Here is a 12,337-nt window from a genome sequence, read left to right as displayed (position 1 = left end):
TTACTCAGATTTTTGAGGCTTTTGATAAAAATGTCTCAGTTTTCTTGGGAAGAAGATGGAGTGATATGGATTAGATAATCTAACCAGATGGATTTAGGACTTGTTGGATGGTCAGTTTCAAAGAGTACTTATCAATGGTTCAGTATCAGCTTGGCAGGAAGTCTCCATTGGAGTGCCTCAGGGATTTGTGCTTGGCCCTATGCTTTTTCATGTTTTTATCAATGACTTGGATCAGAAGTGTCAGACATGAGACCAACAACATTCCCCAGTGAATTCTGAACTAGATTAAAATGGAACTGGCAGATTTTTAACAAAATAAATTAAAATATAATAAAACATAAATAATACCACATTTTAAAATTGTCTATATTCCTGTTTTCATGTCATTGACGTGGATAAAAGCATAGATAATGTGCTTATCAAATTTGCAGATAATATACCCCAAGGAGAGATAGCTAACAAATGGATGGCAGAATCAGGATCCATAAGATCTTTAACAGACCAGAGGGTTGGAATAAATCTAATAAGATGAAATTCAATAAGGAATAATTGTGAAATCCTGCACTTGGAAACACAAAAGTCAACTTTACCAATGTAAGATGAGGGAAGCATTGTTAGACAGCAATTATTCTGAAAAAGAACTGGAGGTATGAGTGGACAGCAACCTGTTTTGTGATCTTCCTGACAAAAGATTTAATGAAATCTTTCTTTGTTTGGAAGGCAACTCAAGATTAAGTGGCTTGCTCAGGGTCACACAGATAGTAAGTATCCAAGGCTAGCTTTGAATTCAAGTCCTCTTGACTACCAGACCAATGCCCTATCCACCTGTCACAGTTTAATGAAATCTTGACTGCATTAAAAGAAAAAGGAAGGAAACAAGCATTTATTAAGCACCTTTTATGTGTAAAACAGTGTACTAATTTTTTTTATAAATATCATCTCCTTTGATCCTCACAATATCCCTGAGAGGGAGATGTCATTATTGTTACATGCTACAGTTGAGGAAATTGAGGTAGACAGTGACTTTCCCAGAGTTACACAGCTAGAAAGTATCTGAGGCTGGAGGCTGACTTCAGGCCCAGCCTTCTCTCTGCTGTACCACCTATCTGCTTCGAGAAGCAAGGACATAACTTCCAGAAAAAGGGAGGAAATGGTGCTCCCAACCCCCCTAACCCCCTATACTATGCCTTTGTCGGACTTCAGCTACAGCGCCGAGTGCAGTTCTGGGTGCCATGGTTTCAGAAGGACATCAACAAATTTAAGTGTTCAGAAGGGGACAATCAGCCCATGGTGAAGGGTTCTGAACATGGGACATGAAGACTGTTTGAAGGAACTGGGAATGTTTAGCCTAAAGGAGAAGTGATTAAATTCTTTTTGTTTCCAAAAGACCCAAGTAGGAGCAGAGGTTGCAAAAGGGACAATTGAGACTTGATAAAAACTCAGTCAAAATTAGAACTGTCCAAAAGAGCTGCCTAGAAAGGAGGTGGGTGCCCTTGTTTGTCTTCCAGTAGAGTGGATGACCCATTGGTGGGGATGTTATACTGAATTCCTTTGGTGTATAGTTTGCCCTAGATCAGGGGTGGGGAACCTGTGACCTTAAGGCCACATGTGGCCTTATTGGTCCTTAAGTGGGGCCTTTTGACTGTCAAATTTGGAGTCAGTTAAATGGCCCCACTTAAGGACCTAGGTGTTGGCCTTAACATCACGGGTTCCTCACTTCTGCCCTAGATGATCACTTAGCTCCCTTCCAACTCTCGAACTAGAGAGGCTAAGTTCTATCATCTAGAACATGAGAATAATAATCCCTTACCCAACTAAAGCCAGGGTGCTGATCTGGATGGTCTCTTCCAGCCCCAAGATCTCTCTGCTTCTATGATTCTTGAACAAGTGGTGATTACCAGCTATCTTTACTTCACAATTTACTACTTCTATAATGCCTTGCAATCTGAATTCCATCCCCAACAATTCTACTGAGTGCACACTATTAAAAAAAATTCAATGCAATCCAATAGAGCAGTTCTATGTACAAAGGACTAGAGATATTGTGATGGTCTGCAAATATGCTGTAGCTTAGTACAGAGCTGCCTGGAATCCCTGAAAAGCAAAGTAGTTTCTCCATGGGCAGTATCAACTGTTTGTGTCAGAGGCTGGATTTGAAACTGGGTCTTCGTGACTCTAAGGCTGATCCTGTATTCTTTCTACCTGTCTCTCTCTCTCCCCCCTCACCCGTCCTCCCCCTCCTCTCCCTTTCCTCTTTCTTCAGCCTCAAAGTTCCTTATGGTCCTGAATCATCATTTTCATTTTAAAATCCTCCTCAGCATCTACTATAATAGGTTGCTCTAGTAGTAGTCTCTCCATTAGTATCTGTTAAGTGGTTGCCCTAAGATATAATTAACTAACTAGTACCCTAGCAGTCTAGAGCAGTTTACTTAATTTTACTCTGGGACCTGGGGAACACCCTATACATTACATCTATATACGTGGAAAATTAAAAAAAAAATGATCCAGCTAATCCAAACTTCAAAACCCCATCCATACTTTTTGAAGACAGAACGGAAGGATAAAATTTCCTCCCCCTAACCCCCACTGATCTAGATAATCAACTCTCTTCTGTTCTTTCAATTGGACATTGTAATCCAGAACCTACAAATGATACCTTTACCATTTTACTTTAGGTACCAATGTTTAGTAAGGAGTAACCCAACCCCTCTTTAACCAGGGCATTCCATTTGGTACTTCTGCTTGAGAATTATTTCATCTCTTTAGGTTAAAAAAAAGTGTTCTTCCAGAATTTTTTTTTTCTTCATGCAAAGTATTGCATTTTTCCCTCTTGTCTGGAATAGATTTAGAAAAGAGAAACTCTGTGCTCCAGGCTTTCCTATTTCATGTAATAGGGAAGTTGTACAATTAATGACAAAGCAGTGAACTTATTAGGGAGGTAAGGAGAGTATCTGTAGAAAGTACAAAGGATTAACCCTTTTAAAATTTCCCATAGAAATGGCATATATGTAAGTAAGCTAATTAAAATAAAACTCTTGTTTAATTTCATTTCTAAATTCCATTGACCCTGTACTTAATTCATGCAACTTGATTTAGCTGTTTAACTTAGCAGTCACTCTTTCAACAAAATAGGAAAATCATTTTTAGTGGAAATTGTGCTGGGTGACTGTTATAAAACTTATGAGCTAAATCCAGTATTCAGAAGTCTTTGGTCTTAACAGATCCAACCTCTACTCTGAAGAAAAGATGCTTTGTTCTGCTTTGTTTTTAAATAAATGTCGATGTTTGCATGTAGATGGATGCTTTTCTTAACTACTTTGACTTCTGAAGGAGTGGAGATTAGTTCAGAAGCAGTATAACTTGCTTATCCACCATGACTTGAGAGTGCAACTTTGATTATGGAGATGTCGGTCAGGACTCTACAAAAAAAAGAAATAATTTTTCTCAATAGTTCTGGCAAAACATTTCAACAAAAATAATGTCACTTAAAATTTGTATAGGGTTTTAATAATTTCATAGCATTTCATAGCCCACCCTGTCAGTGACCTTTCTCAGTTTCCTTTCTCCCTTCATCCCCCCGCTGCATGTACCATTTCCTCTAAAGCTACCTTCCATCTGTTCTGTATTTATAATAATATTAGTTAGTGTTTAGGTGGCGAAGTGGATAGAGTGCTGGTCCTGAGGTCAGAAGGACCTGAGTTAAACTCCAGCCTCAGACACTTACTATTTATATGACCCTGGGCAAGTCACTTACCCTATTTGCCTCAGTTTCCTCATCTGTAAAATGAACTGGAGAAGGAAATGGCAAACCACTCCAGTATCTTTGTCAAGAAAATCCCAAATGGGGTCAAGAAGAGTCAGATACAATTAATGGACTAAACAAGAACAAAAATGTTTATGTAGCATTTTAAGATTTACATGGCATTTTACAAATACTGTATTTTGTTGTTATTTGACCTTTGTTCACAAACATCAGCAATGACACCAGAAGGGTGATGCCTTGACTTGAAAGTGAGTTGGATTTGAATGAGGCACGGCTCTGCAAAGTCATTAGCCTCGCTCTTACCTCATTTTACCTCCATGACAATCCTAATAGCTGAATGGTGCTATCCCCATTTTACAGATGTAGGGATTGAGTCACAGAGATGTTAAGTGATTAGCTGTCTGCAATTTGAATTCCTCTTCCTCACTCCAGGTGCAGCATTCTATCCACTATGTCACCTAACTGTCCTTATTTGTCTTATATTGCTGGTGCCTGCCATATGGTAAATGCTCCATAAATGATTGGTGATTGATTGAAGTAGGTACTATAGTCCGTTTTCCTGATGAGGATACTTGCCCTAACTCACTCAACTAGTAAGTGTTTGAGATAGAATTTGATCCAACAGTCTTTCTTTTTTCAGCTTCAACCCTGTGTGCACTATGTCACACCATGCCCAGATCACTGATATACAAATAGTTTTATTTCCTTCACTTTATCTAGGTCATGTCCCAAATTCCCTACTTGATGCTGCCAATGAATTCTTGACCTAAGTTTCAGAACAGAACTGTACAATCTGACCCACTGAGGTAATCCCCCTCTGTGAAATGGCAATATGAGATGACAAGTAATTCAAGAAACATGTATTAAGTGACTGCATTGTGCCCAGTTTTGTGCCAGGTTCAACGAGAGAATTCAAGAAAAGTACTCATTTCCAGCAGTTTATAATCTGTTGGAGGGGAAAGAACTAATTTGACTTGTCAAAATAGTGCGTTACTTTAAAAAAACCTGAAATTAAACATTGTAGGATTTCTGAGAAGGAAGATATTGACATGAGATTTTTAGCTGGCAAATATTGTAAGGCACCAAGATGGCAAAATGGATTAAATCCTGGGCCTAGAATCAGGAACAACTGAGTTCAAATATGTCCTCAGACCCTAATGTGACCCTGGATAAGTCCTTCAACTGCTCTAATCCTTAGTTTTATCTGTCAAATGGGGATAAATCATTATCTCTGAGAGTAGTTGAAAGGATTAAATGAGATAATATTTATAAAGTGCTTTGAGAACTTTAAAATATATATAAGTTCTATATTTAAAATATAAATTCTATATAAAACTATATATAAAAACATAAAATTCTATATCAAGAATACTTAAATATTATATATATGATATGTATATAAGATACATATAAATATGATACTATAAAGTATATAATATATGCTATGTAAGTACTAGCTATTCTTTTTGATATTATATTCCATGGGAAAGGCCAAACTAGAACTGGGTCTTGAAGAGTAGGAAAGATTTTCATAAGGAAGGAGTGGGGAATGACCTCTTTTGTTATGTTATAGGATAAAAGTAGGAATTTCATTGTTTTATTTCTTTGTGTTAGGGAACTCTTATATGAGGAAACACTCTCTACCAAAGATAAACTTCTGTTGTCATTCTTATTACATCAGCTCTGCCTACCCATGAGCAACTGATGTTTTTCCACTTACTTAGATCTGACTTTATTTGTGCAAAAAAGTGTCTTGTAATTGTGTTCATAAAGTCCCTGGGTTTGTTTTGGCAGGTGAACTCCCAAGTATTTTATAGTGTCTACCCTAGCTTTAAATGGCATTTCTCTTTCTCAACGATAAACTTCTAGGTCTAAAATTGAGGTAAGGATAGGTTTCAAAACCATGTGTCACTAAACTGTCACTACAACAAATAAAATTTTAACAACAGCAAAAGTCAGCATTTATACTGCTCTTTAAAGTTTACAAATCTCTTTATGAATTTCATCCCATTTGGTTCTCACTGCCAACTCTAACAGGCAGGTTAAATTATTGTTCCCATTTTACAATTCAAGAAATTGATGCTAACAGAGGCTACATGACTTGCTCAAGGTGACAGCTATTAAGTATCTGAGAATGGATCTGAAATCCAGTCTGCCTGGGTCCTGATCCAGTTCTCTGACCACTATGCCACTTGACTATTATAGAAAGTTTTTCAGAAAATATCACCATCTTCTTATCTGAAGACAATCATGTTGGTTCATTGGAAAGTAGAAAATTTAAATGAAAAAAGTGTGGAAGGAGGAAGGAAGAGTGTGAAAATGCTGTTCAGGTAAAATTTTAAATGAGTATTAAGATGTTTTTGAAAATTTTTCACCTTTTCCCATAAAAAGACCTTATAACAAGAGCTGTCTTTATAGGAAGTCCCACAATTCTTAGTGCAGTTTAAGCTTAAAACTTAAAAAGTTCTTCTCTTAAAACTGTTCTAAGACTTTTGGAACACAAGGTGTAGGTAACATTTTATAAATCATAGCACATTTGAGCCTCACAAAGATTCTGTATCATCAGAACTATAGATGGTATTAGTTCATTTAACATATCAGGACCCTGAAGCAATCAATCAATGAGTCAATAAACAACTTTTAATTGCCTACTGTGTGTCATTCATTGTACTAAGTGCTGGAGACACCAAAGGAATCACAAGACTGCCTCTGCCTTCAAGACATTTACAATCTAACAGGGGAGTCGACAAATATACAAATATATAGGCAGACAAATATACATGAAGCAAGGTATATACGGGATGAAAAGGAAGTAATTAAAAAAGGGAAAGTACTAGGATTGAGAGACATTAGGGAAGCCTTCCTGTAGAAGGTGGGATTTTAGATGAGACTTAAAGGGAGTCAGTAGCTGGACTGGAGGAGGGAGAAGGTTCCAGGCATGTGGGACAGGCAGAGCGAATGCCCAGAGTCAAGAGATGGAGTGTGTTGTTGGTGGAACAGCAAAGAGACCAGTGTCTTCGGATTGAAGAGTGCATGGCGAGGGTCAGATCTAAGAAGGCTGGCAAGGTAGGAGGGGGTTAGGTTAAGCAGGGATTTGAAAGTTTGATCAGTCCTGAAGGCAGATTAGATTGGGAAAATCACTTAGACTTCAGAATGGAGGATGATGGATTGGAGTGGGGAGAGATTTGAGGCATGCAATCCCACCATAGCATTAATCCAAGAATGTGGTGATGAAGGCTTGTGCTAGAGTAGTGACAGTGTCAGAGGAGAAAAAGGGGTGCATCCAGGAGATGTGACAAAAGGGAAATCAGCAGACTTTAGCAACAGATTGGATGGTGGGGGATTTAGTGGGGAGATAGGAATCTAGGATGACACTCAGGTTGTGAGCCAGAAGGACTGGTAAGAAGGTGTTGCCCTCTACAGTAATAGGGAAGGTAGGAAAAGGGTAGCTTTTAGGGGAAAAGATGATGAATTCTGTTTTGGACTTAAGATGTCTACTGGACATCCAGTTTGAGATGTCTGAAAGTCAGGTCAAAATTGGAGGTCAGCAGAAAAATTGGAACAGGAAAGGCAGATTTTAGAGTTATCAACATAGAGATAGTAATTAAATTCATGAGGGCTGATGAGACTACCAAGTGAAATAGTACAGAGGGAGAAGAGAAAAGAGCCAAGGACAGAACCCTGAGAGATACCTAAAGTTAGAGGTTGACAAAGGAGAGACAGAGAAGGAGCCATCAGATCCATCAAGGGAGAACCAGGAAAGAATGGAATCCTGAAAATGTAGGGAAAATAGAGTATCAAAGAGGAGAGAGTGATCAAATGTCAAAGGCTGCAGAGAGGTCAAGGAGAAAGAGGACTGAGAAAAGGCCATTGGATTTGGCAACTAAGGTCGTGAGTAACTTTGGAGAGTTTTGGTGCAATGACAAGGTCAGAAGCCAGATTGTAAATAGTTAAGAAGAGTGAGAAGAGAGAAAGTGGAAGTGCCCATTGTAGATGGCCTTTTCAAGGAGGCTAGCTATAAGGGACCATGATTTTGCCTGTGGTGACACAGTTAATAAATGTAAGTAGTAGAATTTAAACCCAGACCACTTCTAACTCCATTCTCCCACAACATCACCTCATGCTTGCATTATCTTCTTGGGACATTTTCTCCTTTTCTTGTAGTCAAATAGGGATTTCAGGTATCAGAATAGATTTCCAAACTCTACATTCTGGAAATCATTAAGACTTGTGTTTTCTCTCCAGCACAGACAGAAAAATGAGGCCAGGAGCAGCGGGTGGGGGGACGGGAGGTAGGACAGGATTCAGTTGAGCAAACCCTGTATTTGGTGCAGAGGACACCAAGACAAAATGAAAATTGAGCCTTCTCTCAAGGAGTTTGCAGTTGACTAGAAGAGTGAATGGCCAGGGGTGGAATATGACAAATGAGCCTGTCTTTGAAGTAGCTTAGACTTCATATTTTATCTTTTAAAAAGACGAGCTCCTAAACCTCAGCTAGACCAAATGGTGGGAGAAACAAAATGCCTTCTGTGAATTGTTCTCTAATTTTTGCCAAGCTTCTTGTGGAAGGAAGCAAAGTAAGGCGGAATTTTTCAATAACAGAAGGGGAGAGCTATCTGGAATGACAAAATGTCTTTGAGCCCTGAGAAGTAGTGAGTTTGTATTTGGGATCTGCAGCAGACACTTGAGATGGTCACTAGCTCACAGGGATTAAAAAACAAACAACCCTTAGGAATGACTGAATTCTTTCAGTTAGGATTTTGTTTGGGTAAAGTTAGGTGAGCAGGAAAGACAAAAAAAAAAAAAAAAAAAGAAGAAAAACAAACGAGTGAATTACCTAACACCTCTCTCTCTCTCTCTCTCTCTCTCTCTCTCTCTCTCTCTCTCTCTCTCTCTCTCTCTCTCTCTCTCTCTCACACACACACACACACACACACACACACACACACACACACACACACACACACACACACACACACACACAGAGTCATTTAACCTTGTCAGGGGGACTTTCTTAGTCCTTTTAGGCCAGAATACCTTGGGTATTTCAGGCAAAAGTGGAGTGTGTGTGTGTGTGTGTGTGTGTGTGTGTGTATCTTTTATTAACTGTATAAAAACCTTTAATACTCTATTTTATAACATATGTGTAAACATTGAGATACAGAGAATATTAGATTATATTTAGAGAAATTTGGAAGAAATTGGAAGAAAAACCCCTCAAACACTATCAATTCAAAGAACTTTTAATTCAGTGGGGGAAAAATCAGTCACATCTATTGTTTGCAGTGATAATTTATTTGATGGGGGTCAATTTGGTCAAGACAGTTGAGGTTTTTAATCGTCAGCTTGTGCACTGAGATCAGGATCCCAGGTATGGTTTTTGAAACTCCTCTTTTGGAACCAGCTGCAGGGTTTGTCTACAGTAGTTATTTAAATATTGTGAATAGTCTGATCTTAGTCTTTTAAAAGTGGATTTGAGTTTCAGTCTCCCAGCTGTTATTTTCTAGGTGATATTATGGTAATTGGATCAAGCCCCAGGATACTACAGTGCCTTAAGGCCCAGTGAGAGCCATAGTCATATAAGAGATCGGTCAAGCAATATCTCTAGGAAAAACCAAGTGGATGGGAAAAAATAAACAAAAACAAAGTGGATGAAGAATACCTATTGCCCAGATTTTGACATGCTTTTTGATGGGAACCAAATCAGTCTCTGTGTGAATATGATATGGTATTATATATGATATAAAATAAAACATAGAATTATACATAGTGGTATTTATATCTAGCTATACATCTATCTACATAGGAAAAGCGTTGCAGATGTACTTGAGCTGTGTTTATAATTGATTAAAAGAAGGTCTGAAAACTGGACTGCTTTGGAGGAAATTGTACAGTGCTTTCAATGATTTTTACCCCATCAGTGATGCAAAACTGTCAACTTTATCCACCAATTCTCTCTGGCTGCAAACTGGAGAATCACTGGGATGTCTGGGGAATTAGAATTCCATATGGAAGGGTGTTTTGTGTGATTTTACAACTATAATGGATATATCATGTTTCTTGACTTTCTCAGCGGGTAAAGGAGGGGCAGGAGAGAGAATTTGGAACTTAATTTGGAAAAAAAAAAAGCATGCTAAAAATAAATATTTATTTAAAAGAAAAAGAATTAGAATTACAGATGACCTGCAGGGCTATGGAGAAATGCATGATAGGTATAAGCAGGCACATTTCTAACAAGGACCCATACATGAGAAGTGATGGAAAGAGATATATCACCAAGGGCAGGTGGGATCTGAAAAGGAGATGGGTCAGTCATGATGCTAAAGGGAAGGATGACCGATGGATGGGTCTCTTGAGTGCTGTACTGGTATGAGTTATTAAAGCTTCAATCTACACTAAGACTTTTGGGATGCCCTGTTTTAAAAGCTTTACATTTTGGATAGACAGAGAAGGAACATTTGTAAAAAGAGATGGCTCACAATCGCACAAAAAGGAAAGATGTGTGCTTTGTGATCACCATCAGAGAAGTGAGTGTGCATATTGATGAGACCATAGATCCATTTAAGTGAGAGAACTGAGTTCTACATATTGAGCCATGTTTGGTCAGTGAATTAACTGAGTAATTAATCTGAGTAAAATTTTGGGAAAACTAAATTGTTCCTGGTGCTTCATAAATGCTTGTTGATTGGCTGATTGGAATTTTCTTCAATGGCTTGCAAACTGACTAAAGAAAATTGCTTTAAAAACTGTAACTGTGTCAGGGAGGTGTGGTAAGTTTGATAGAGTGATGATCTTGGAAGACCTGATTTCCAGTTCTGCCTTATTCACTCATCGGTCCCTTAACCATGGTTGCCTCATCTATAAAATGAGGATAATAATACTTATCTCAAGGGGTGGTTGTAAGAATCAAATGATAATGTATGTAAAGAGCTTTATGATCCTTCAAATGCTACATAATTTTTAGCAATTATTATGTTGCCTTTTAACATTTATAAAATATTTTCTTGTTATTGTTGTTTAGTTGACTCTGACTCTTCATGACCCCATTTGGGGTTTTTCTTGCCAAAAACACTGGAGTGGTTTGCCATTTCCTTCTCTAGATCATTTTACAAGTGAAGAAACTGAGGCAAACAGAGCTAGGTGGTTTATTCAGAGTCATTTAGCTAGTGCCTGAGGCCAGATTTGAACTCAGGAGGATGAGTCTTCCTGATTCCAGGTCCTGAGCTCTATCCACTGTGTTACTTAGCTGCCCCATAAAACATTCTACATGTGCTTTATCATGAGACCCACAACAACCCTGTGGAAGTAGTTACTACAGGTATTATTCTGCCCATTTTATTGGTGAAGAAAAGAGAGAAAGATTGCTATAGTGGCTAGAAAGCTTACCTTGGAGTCAAGATCTGGGTTCCAGTCCTGCCTCTAACACATTCTGAATTTGGGATGCTAGGCAAGTCACTTGACCTGTCAGTGTACTAGGTCACTTTCTAAAGAAAATAAATTGCCAAGATTCCAATAAATTGCCAAATTCCTCTTCATGGAGAGAGGAAGTTTCTTGCTAAGAGCTCCCAAAACTAATGGAATCACAGATGTGGTCCAAAGAAAACTGATGAGGAAAGTGAGACTCAAGTGAGTTGTCCAGGCTTACCATAGCTAGTAAATTCGGGAGAGAGAATTTGAACCCACTCTTTCCCTGACTCCTCCAATCCCAGCCCTTTCATCTCTGATTCCAAAAATGACTTGAGCGAAAACAGTACCACTCCCACAAGTGTTGAGCTTCCCCAGGTAACCGGAATGGGATAATGTATATCAAGGATTTTTGGAAGGGCCACATAAATGTCTATTATTTTTGTTATTGTTTGTCTCAATCTGTGATTCCTTCAGGTAGGAATTCAATGTGGAAACTCCCTCCCCTGAGCAAATTACCTGTTGAGGCTGGTTTATAGTCTTAGAGAGTTGCCTCTGGCTCTAAAAAATTAAGTGATTTACCCAGCGTCATTAAACTAGGACTTAAACTCAGGTCTTCTACTTTCCAAGGAAGGTCCTTTTTTCTTTACACCAAATTCTCCTGCACCATCATTATCCTCAGTAATAATAATTTTGTTGTTGGATTGTTGCAGTCCTGTGTGACTCTTTTGATCTCATTTGGGGTCTTGGAGTGGTTTGCCATTTCCTTTTCCAGCTCATTTTACAGATGAGGATCTGAGGCAAACAAGGTTAAATGACTTGCCCAGGGTCATGCAGCTAGTACGTTCCTGAGGCCAGATTTAAACTTAGGAAGCTGAGTCTTCCTAACTCCATCTCTGGCACTCTATCCACTGTGCCACCTAGCTGCCCACAATAACAATAATGATCACGATTAATTTGAAGGAGCATCTCATGGGGATATATACATTCTAGTATGTTTTTAAAATATCAGTTTCATTACTTTAGCGTTACATTTTATATACATTACATGTATACTGTACCATTCACTGGGGTCTGTTGCTAGACATTAACTTTCACTTAATGAAAATTGAATGAATTTACCCCAGTGCCATGAGCACTTTGTGCCACAGTATGAGTCACAGATCATGT

The sequence above is a fragment of the Notamacropus eugenii genome, chromosome 3 (assembly GCF_028372415.1).
Source record: "Notamacropus eugenii isolate mMacEug1 chromosome 3, mMacEug1.pri_v2, whole genome shotgun sequence".
NCBI classification, from domain to species: domain Eukaryota; kingdom Metazoa; phylum Chordata; class Mammalia; order Diprotodontia; family Macropodidae; genus Notamacropus; species Notamacropus eugenii.
The sequence above is the reverse complement of the archived record's forward strand: the minus strand, read 5'-3'. Positions refer to the sequence as shown.